The sequence below is a fragment of the Carassius carassius genome, chromosome 13 (genome assembly GCF_963082965.1).
Source record: "Carassius carassius chromosome 13, fCarCar2.1, whole genome shotgun sequence".
Taxonomy (NCBI): Eukaryota; Metazoa; Chordata; class Actinopteri; order Cypriniformes; family Cyprinidae; genus Carassius; species Carassius carassius.
In genome coordinates, this window is record NC_081767.1 from 2,094,460 (window position 1) to 2,104,491 (window position 10,032).

Below are 10,032 nucleotides of genomic sequence, written 5' to 3' on the forward strand. Positions count from 1 at the left end.
TCTCTCTCTCTCTTCACCAGCTGGTAAACTCAGTTAAACTCTAATTGACTTTCCTGTCCATTTGGATCCTCCCTGATAGTGATGTCACTGATTTCCCCTCCCTCCACCCACCCTCTCAAAACTATGACACACACACAAACAAAGATAAGGTCAGGGCTGCTTTGGATACACAGTACAGGTCAGATTGCCATTTGCAACTTTACATTTGGGTCTAAATGTTTCTTTTGCAGGAAACAGGAAAAAAATGTGAAAGATAAAGTTGAGCACACAAAGGGCGGCACAGCCAGTTGATCTGACATTATCAGAGCAACTGTTTATTCTGGAGGGAGTCATGAAGGTGAAAGAGAACTAATGATGATACAAGATTAATTCACCGTCACTGGTGCAAATGAACAGCCAGAGGGTGCCAGGAAAACACATCTATCAGCAGCAGGGAGAGAGAGAAGATAATGAGCACAAAAAGGAACATAAAAAGCAAGAGAGACGAGAGAGGGAGCAAGGTGTGCTCGTCCTTCCGGTGGGGTGGACTGCATTGGTATGCATCTGGCAGGGCAATGAGAAAATGTCTGTAACCTCACAAGCATTGTCTGACAGATTGGATTGCATCTGTTGAATCAGTTGAAACACCCCCTTCTCAACACACACACACACACACACACACACACATACAAATAGAGAAACTGGTTTCGCCCATGTAAGGACACTTACTTCCAGAATCTTCCGTGGCATAGGACTTATGATACAGATTTTACATTCTCAGTATGCCAGACTAAAAATCAGACATTGAAATATAGAATTTAGTGTTAGAAATATAGAGCTAGAAAGTGACAAAGATTAGATTTATTTATTTATTTTTTTTGGGTGGGGGGTTCAGTTTTAGAATTTTTAGTTTGGAGTATCATCAGAAAACTTGAATCTGAATATTTTCATGTATTATCATGTATAAAATTATAATAAACACAAGCAAGATATTTTTGCAAATTTTTTTTTTAGCTATTTAAAGTGCACAGGCACAACAGTCTGCAAAAATATTAGCATGGCAGTCAAATTGGAAATTGTTTCATGCTCTCTGCTTCAAGTGATTCAATGCACAAATACATTGTAGGCACCACTAATTATATTTGCTGCATTAAACCATTATTTACCATTATTTGGTGTAGTTTTCTTCACGGTTTTCTAGATAATGGTATGTCACGCAACCTGTCTAACCTGTCCTTACTTAATCCGACTAGTCCAACTGCCGAATTAATTTGCTGCAAAATGTCATAAAATTTAATGCACAGTTTAGATATGAGAAGAATTTTCTAGAGTTTCCAAGAGTTTTCTCCAAGAGTTGTTTCTGAATGCATTGTCTTGGCCTTATCAGAACAGACATGCAGCCCATTTTTGGTCAACGAGTTAGAACTGTTGTCTGAGTGAGGGAGTTTGTCTAGATATAAAAAGGAAGGGAAAAAAGTGAGACTACTGTTGGCTGATAAAAATGAGGATCTTGCTGTAAACTTGCTCTCAGTTGATGTTCACAGTCACTGTTTGAAACGGTTCAGAGAGAGAGAGTTGGGAGAGTCTTCTGCAGTCCAACATGGGTGGGGCATCCTGAATTAATACATTTATTTATTGGGCCTGTGGTGTCCTTGTGCAGATCTGTGAGAATTCATTCACAAACTATTCCTCTCTGTTGTGGCGTGTGCTGTTTCTTGCTCGTGGACAATTACATAAAACCGGATGCAATCCTCAAATATCACTGGAAACATTTCTCATTAATCCCTCGGGATGCTCTGTTGTTTGACTGTCACCATCTGCTCACTCAATAAACTTGATATATTATATTTATTTTTTTACATGTATTTTCAGTTCTAGCATTAACTGGCACAATTTTCGCATTCCATAAATTACTCATCGTAGCCATATAGGGAAACCAGATGAGATTAACTGTTAAACTAATCCAAAATGTGTCACCCACCGCAACTATGGCCATGATATTATTTCATATTTCCTTCTCTTTTCATCTTACCATCCTCTTTTTCTCCTTTTCCCCTCTATCTGGTTTTGTTTTGCAGCTCTGTCCGTACTCTGTTCGAGTTCCCGTCCACTTTAACCTCTGATGTGTGAAGAAAGGAAATGTGGCCCACTGGTAATGACATACTAAGAGGCATTGAGGCTTTACATTGATGTAAACTGGCATCATTTTAAAGTTAATTTGTTCAGGGACTGAATGTTATATTCAAGGTTCATTTATTTGTCACATACATATTGATGTAGTACAGTGAAATGCTTTTCCTTGGTGCCTCGTTTTGTAGTAATACTGTGTTATGTACAGTATTACTACCCAATTATATATATATATATATATATATATATAGCCAATTAAATCAAAGTAGGCGGGGTTTATCATTCACAGATGCTGAACATGAATCCTAGCGTGACATTCAGTTTTATTGTTAAAGGAGTGTGAGGTAATAAGTAGCTAAACATTTAATATTTTACTAAGTATTTTGAGAAAGACTAAAACTAATACTGGTTAAAAATGCACAAGCTGCTGCTGATCTGAGCAGTTTTCATTGAATGAACTCCATGTTTGATGCCAAAGTTACATATAATAATAATAAAATGTTACATATAATGTCCAGAAATAAAACTCTTTGCATCAAGAACAAATGCAATTAAAAATGGCTTTTGCAAGTAAATAAAGCTAAATAATAATAATAATAAAAATAATACTTTTAGCCATTCAATGGCAATCAATAACATGACCAGTAACTTCAGTAGATAGCAAGGACTGAATTTGCTAAATCAAATAATTATAGACCAATGCATTTTTATTTGACATAAATGAGAAATTAAAATCCCTCGATTTTACAAGTTTTACCTCAGTAGAAGATTTACTTTTACAGATATTTTTAGGTACCTACAGTTCCAGAACAACATTATATTACTCACAATGTAAACCCATATTCTTATCTCAACAGCCTCTACTAATCTGATCATCACTCTCACCACGCAAATAAACCTGCTCATTTCATCATGCCACATCGCTAAGAAAACACTTCAGCAACTGTTAAACTGTTTGACTGCTCATCATTCTGATAAGAACTCTCATCTCGAGTCTTTTCTTCTAAGTACCTTCTGTTAAAGCGATACGAGCTGTCATTCAAACACTCAAAGTGATGATATAATCTAAAAACGCTGTTACTCTTGTTGATTGTACGACCTCTACTTCACATTGTTCAGTGTTTGTACGCGTGGCATGCGGCTGCTGCAGTCTCAGATGTCAGTTTGCGCTCATAAATGATAGAAAGCAGCGCTCTTGTCCTGCAATTAGCTCGAATCTAGCCCTCTGTTTATCACCGGTGGAGGCAGGAGGCGCATAAAGCATTGGCCAGCCCCAGGGGTGAGGGGTGAGGGGGGTCGGAAAACGAGACGAGGGGCTTTCAGAAGAAGAGGAAGATTAGAACTAACAGGAAGTGCGCTCTCCTCTGCTCATGTAAACGTGTCTGGGTGCCTGGACGTCTCAAATAAATAAATCGGCCTTGTGGGAGACGTCCGTAGCAGCAGTGGAATTTTTCCTTCGAGAAAGAAAAAGCAGCACGACACACGCATACACACACAAACCCTGGAGAATCCAAACAGGAACACCTGCGATTCCCACATCCATGATCCGTCTCCATGAGGACCATCCGTACTGTGTGTAAACAGTTTACAGTAGACAACATGACTGAATCCATCTATATATTCACATTTGTAGACTCTTCTATGCTGGAAAATAGCAAAGTTATGTTATAGTGCATTAATGTGCAGTGTGTTTTTGAGCAGTGTTATACAGCGTGGCTCATCCAATCAGAATTTAGTGTTGTACTAATTATAATGTAAGTAACACAACGGTATCTGACAGTATCTGTTAGTGAGCGGTAGGTTATGGATAATTCTATAGAAACTTCAGACTCGTGCTGAAAAGAGCAAATCATCACTCTCTCTTTTGTCCTCATGGGTGGCCTCTGGATTTAATGCACACGTCCAGAATCTGCCATTTGATATCAGAGACATATACATGACTCTCTAAACACTGTTTGGGCTTCAAACACACCGTCCAGCAGAAAGCTAGAAATAAAAAACACTAAAAATCAAATCATCTCAAGTCAGGGAGATAATGTTTCACCCACAGATGTGGGGGTTAAACACGAACAAGTGAGATAAAAATGACGAAAGGCAGATCGAGTGAAAAACAGCAGGTCGTTATTCATAGACGGCGCAGGACAGACGGTCCCACGGTGCTGGACGTGTTATTTATATCTGTTGCAGAGGCAAGGCCGTGATCCCGGCCAGATGTGGACAGCTTCCAGAGGAAAGAGCCTGCAGGTGCTCAGATGCACATTAACACACCTGTGCTCTCTGTACCTCCACAGGTCACTCACAGAGACCACCGTCCCAAAACAGCTGTCTGTATGTGTGGATGGCGGTCCTAGTTGTCATTAGGAATAGCAGTAGTTTAGCAGAGTTTAGTCTTGTGTCACATCTGGCCGTGGTAAACAACAGGACAAACTCATTATGTGTCAAAAGAAGACAAAGGGTGTTGCGTAACTTTATTATTTTGTCTTCCATTCAACTTGGAAGGGTCCTTGCATCATTTAGGGGTTTATTTTATGATAATGAATGGATGATTATATATTATCCCACTTAAAATTACTTTTATTATGGCACTTGTAAATTAGTTAAAACCTTACGCTGAGAAAAGCAGTACATTGCAACATAAAAAATAAAGTCCAGCAACAAGACAAACACCTCAGTATTACAACACTACACACACATTGCACACAGGAAAGTAACTTTCTCTCATACAGCCCTTTGTATCTCTTATAGCTTCCCTGTGCTGACCGAAGATTTTATTTTCTTTCTTCAGGGTTATTATTCATAACTAAAACGAAAACAAACATACATAAATACACACATACATAGAAAATATAATATAATATGATTTTATTTTTTTATTTTTCATTAAAATAAATGTTTACTGAAATAATATATATATATATATATATAATTAGGTAGTTACTTAAAATAAAATTTCAGCTAGTTGCCAAAGCACATTTTTCATTTGGTTAAACCTGATGTACTAGAATAACTAAGAATTTAATTAATATGAATAAAACCTGTCTAGAGGTTTTCTAATTTGCAAAACTAGGTGCTAAAATAAACACAGTCAACATGTGCCAATCATTCCTCCATCAAAGTCTAGGGTTCATCAAAGTCTGAGTGTGGTTACGTGTGTATGTGTATCTGTATATGTCTTCTGTGTCTTATCTAGAGCCGGTGTTTATTCAGATCTAGACTCACTGATGGGATCAGTAAATACACAGGCCCCTGGGACCCTAGCAGTCCATCCCTCCACCTCTCTATCTATTCCCTTTCCTCTCTATCCCATCTCATCTTCCATCCCACCCGGTTCGCCTCCAGTCACTAATCATGAATCCTGCCACCCTTCCTCTCCTCCGTTTGACAGTACTGAACAGACAATGTCAGGATGGCCCTGCTTAATTTGGGCAAAAGACGGAAGCGGAGGCGTCCCGCTGTGACTCTGGCCTGATGATGACTCACCCGCTTTGCCTGATGAAGGTTGGTGACCCCAATTTGTGAGAGGGAGGAAAGACGGGCGTCATGTCGACGTCAGCGGCTCGACGAATGGCTGGATGTCCTTGTCCTGACTGATCCATAAATCAAGTGCTGGAGAAAAAGATGTCAGGGGAAGTGGAAAGGAGAGAGAAGAAAAGGTGTGTATGGAATGAATGTGCAATTTATTAAAAAAGAAGAGACACGATAGCAATTGAACCAAATGTCCAGTTACACAAATGCTCATATAATGGTTTCAAACATCTCTTTCAAGACTTTCTTAACCCTTGTGCTGTGCTGAACATTTGGTGTTATCATTTATAAAATGGCTGTGATTTTGAAATGTTCTTGTAAATCTCTCAGTTTGCTAGATTATCACTGAATATTGGACTCAAACTCGTCCTCTTCCTAAGTTTTGAATTTCATTTTGGAGCTGACTGATCACAGGCCTCATTGAGCTGAGCTCATGCACCTCAGTTTTGAAATGGAAAAATCATTTGTGGATAACGTTGTCAGTCTTCACTAAAAAAAACTGAGGTTCATGAACTCGATCAGTGAGGCCTACGACCAGTTAGTTCCAAAAACAAATACAAAACCTTTGGAGTTTTGGCGAGTATCAACATCCATTGCAAAAAAAAAAAAAAAAAAGTCTGAAAAGCAGCAGTAAAAAAATAAATAAAATAAATATAAATATGTTATACTTTAATGAGTGGGGAGATGACATGAAGCAGCATGGATAGCACACATAATTGTATTATTTCAAGCCATGCTTGTTTTCTCTTATCAGTGTTTGACATAGGATTCAATGCATACACTGCCGGACTCGGACAGATTTTGCTCGGACAGTGAAAGGGTCTAATGCTACCAATGTCTAGAGATGGAAAATGAGAAATGAGAGTTGAAAGTCAACTGAGCATCAAAAATCACACCCAAATTATGCACATGCTCAGAAGGGGAAATATGGGTTTTGCCCACTTTCAATAAAAAATGATTAAACTTACTAACATTAGATGATGTGCCAATTAATAAAATTTCAGTGATGGAAAATTCAGCGTGATAAAGTTGTGTTTCATCCATGCTCTGATTTCTAGTAAGCAGGCAGAGAGAGAGTCAAAGATGAATAATTGAGTTAAGACTGAGTACTAATATAAATCTGGGAGTCGTCTGTGTAACAATGATAGCCAAGGCCATACTTCTAGATAATCTGGTCTAGAGGTAGCATGTAATAACTAAATAAAACAGGACCCAAAACTGACCCCTGAGGGACACCCCGACACAAACACACAATGTGAGATCTATTAGTACCCAGATAAATAAACTGGGAGTGATCTGAAAGGTAAGATTTAAATCAGTTCAACACCATTTCAGACAGACCAATCCACCTATGTAGTCTCTCCATTAATATGCTGTGACATATAGTATCAAATGCAGCATTAAGATCTAATGTAACTAAATGCCAAAAGCCCCAGAATCAGCAATAACAAGGAGGTCATTAAAGACCCTGACTAAAGCAGTCTCCATAAAGTGTCCTGACCAAAACCTGGATTGAAAAGCTTCTAATAGATTATTTGTATAAAGATGAGTTTGGAGTTGGCCAGCCACCACATGCTCAAGTACTTTTGCCAGGAACGAAAGATCTGGAATTGGCCTATAATAGGACATATCCGATATCACTTCCAGTCTATTTAAGAACTGGCGTAACTGCTGCGGTTTTTAGAGCAGGACAGACAGTCCCTGCATGAAGTGAAGTGATGACAGTAGCAGTGATGTGGGGTACAATCACTGGAGGACAGTTCTTCAAAACCGTTGTAGGGAGAGGATCAGAATGCAAGTAGTTGAGTTCATTGACAAACCAAGTTTATAACTGAAATCAGAGCCATCAGTATTGAAACTTGAAACAACTAAACCAGAGAAATTAGGAAGATGCCACTCAGGCAGTTCAGAAGCATCTATCAGGAAATAGGCCATCCAAAGCGCTTTACAATTTGCCTCACATTCACCCATTCACACACTCATTCACACACCGACTGCGGTGTCAGCCATTCAAGGCACCATCCAGCTCGTCGGGAGCAGCTGGGGTTAGGTGTCTTGCTCAAGGACACCTCGACACTTGGTCAGGTGGAGCTGGGGATTGAACCACCAACCTTCCGGTTTGTAGACAACCTACATAAACCACTGAGCCACTGCCGCCCCTAATTTTAGATGAAATGTAGTTGAAAAACTCATTGCACTGCTCAGTAGCTTAATATATTAATAAGATTATTAACTGTTATGATATATATTATATAATGAAAAAGTTTAAGTTTTTAATTATTTACATTTACTAATTTAAATTAATTAAGTAAATCTTTTTACCCCGTTTAACATTAAATAATAGTTTTTTATTATTATTATTACATACAATAGGGTTTTAAATGACTTGTTCTTTAATTAGTTTTTCTGTGACGTTGGTTCGATTTTTTCAGTATTTTTTTACATAATTATTCTGTTAACCAGAGTTACGGCACAGTTTTGGTTCAGGTAAAAGAAGGTTTTTTTTTTCTAAGACATTTCTCTGAATTTTCTTTTATGATGTCCAGAAGAAAGAAAGATGTGTGTATTTAGTTTGACTTGAAACACAAACCCCTCCACAGAAATACTCGCCAGAGTAAAATAAGTGATAAAGAGCCTCTCCTTATTCCACCAATCATCACACCGGACCGTGATCATGACACAGATGAGAACCCGTACGCAAAATCCTGCAATATTTTTATTTCATATTACATGATTTAATTTCATATCATTTTATGTCACAGGACCACTTAAAGGAAAAGTTCACCCAACAATTATAATGCTGTTGTTATGGATTCCACTAGACTCATGTTATTAACAATCTATATTTATTTCTTCAACAACATGAGGGTGAGTAAATGATATTTGAATGAACTGTTCATTTAAAATCTTCTTTTCTTTTGAAATGTATGTTTGACCTTAGAAGCAACTAGACTGGTTTTAATAAAGAAAACACACACACACACACACACACACTGTCCACAACATTCCTGGAGTGATTCACTGTAACCGCTTGAATAAATTAAGGGCAATTCATAATGTGTTTTGACAGAAAGCCCTTAAACTGCCTCTCACCAGAGAAGAACGCTGTTCAGCATCAAAATGAAAATAACTCTGGCATGGCAGGGTCCCAGTTTCTGGACTTGCAGGACCAACAACAAATGACTGGCTTCCAACAGGAAACTGCTCCATAGATATTGCTTGTCTACTTCCTGTTTTTGTCTAATTAGAGAATTATTATAGCAAATTCCTAACAGCTTTAATTGTCTGCCTGTCAGGCCTAATGATTCCAGCATTTATATTTATTTATTTATTTATTTATTTATTTATTTATTTATTTATTTATTTATTTATTTATTATTCCAGTTAACATTAATTTCAACTAACAAAAATATTTATTTATGGTTTAAATGTTTTTATTTTTTTTGATAGAGTATGAATATAATATGATATGATTAAATAGATATAATATAAAAATTTATTTTTACAAACATAAAGTTTTAAATATAACATTGAAAATGTTATTTTAGTACATCAAGTTAAACTAATTTTTATTTAATTACAGTTATATTTTTCGTCATTTTTAATAGTATTATAGCTTAATATAGTATTGTTTTAAATATTTTTTATGCATATATTTTTAATTAATTTTTATTTCAGCTTTAGATATTTTAGTACATCAGGATAAAATAATTGAAAATAAATAAAAAATGTTTTATAATAAAATATTTGTATATATTTTATATCAGTTAACATTTATTTTATTTCAAGTAACTTTTAATGGTTCATGTTTAACTCTAATAACCCTGTTTTGATTTTAGAGGCAGTTTGAGAGTCAGACACAGTGAGCGAATTATCATTAGGTTTACATCAGATCCAGCCACATCTTTAGTCTGTAACATCTTACCGCTCCCCAGAACCCAGAACATCTTGGCTTTGGCAGACTGAAGAGATACTAGCCATCAGAAAACATCTCTATAGCCGGTTATCATGTTCCCATCGGGTAATGCGTGGGAGAATGGTCAAGTGAGCTTCCCCATAAGACAGAGTTTAATGTCATCTAAAGCAGCGCGGTCTCTCATTAGCACAATCTTCCTGTGTTTAATCCCGCAGGGGTGTGGGGAGAGACCCTCCACTTTGATTCAGATAAAAGCAGCTATCTCTCATCTCTATGTAATTAGGATCTCCCCTTGTGCCTAGTCCTTCCTGGGCCGTGTGTCCCAGCCAGCGCAGACACAACAAGCAGCATGGGTCAGGAAAACTCCTTTTAGAGACAAGCTTACCATCGACATTTTTGAGATTTAGGTTTAGGGTTTACAGCAAACCTCTGTGAAGTGTGTAACTGGACACACATTGTTTGTGCTGCAGTGATACCAGACG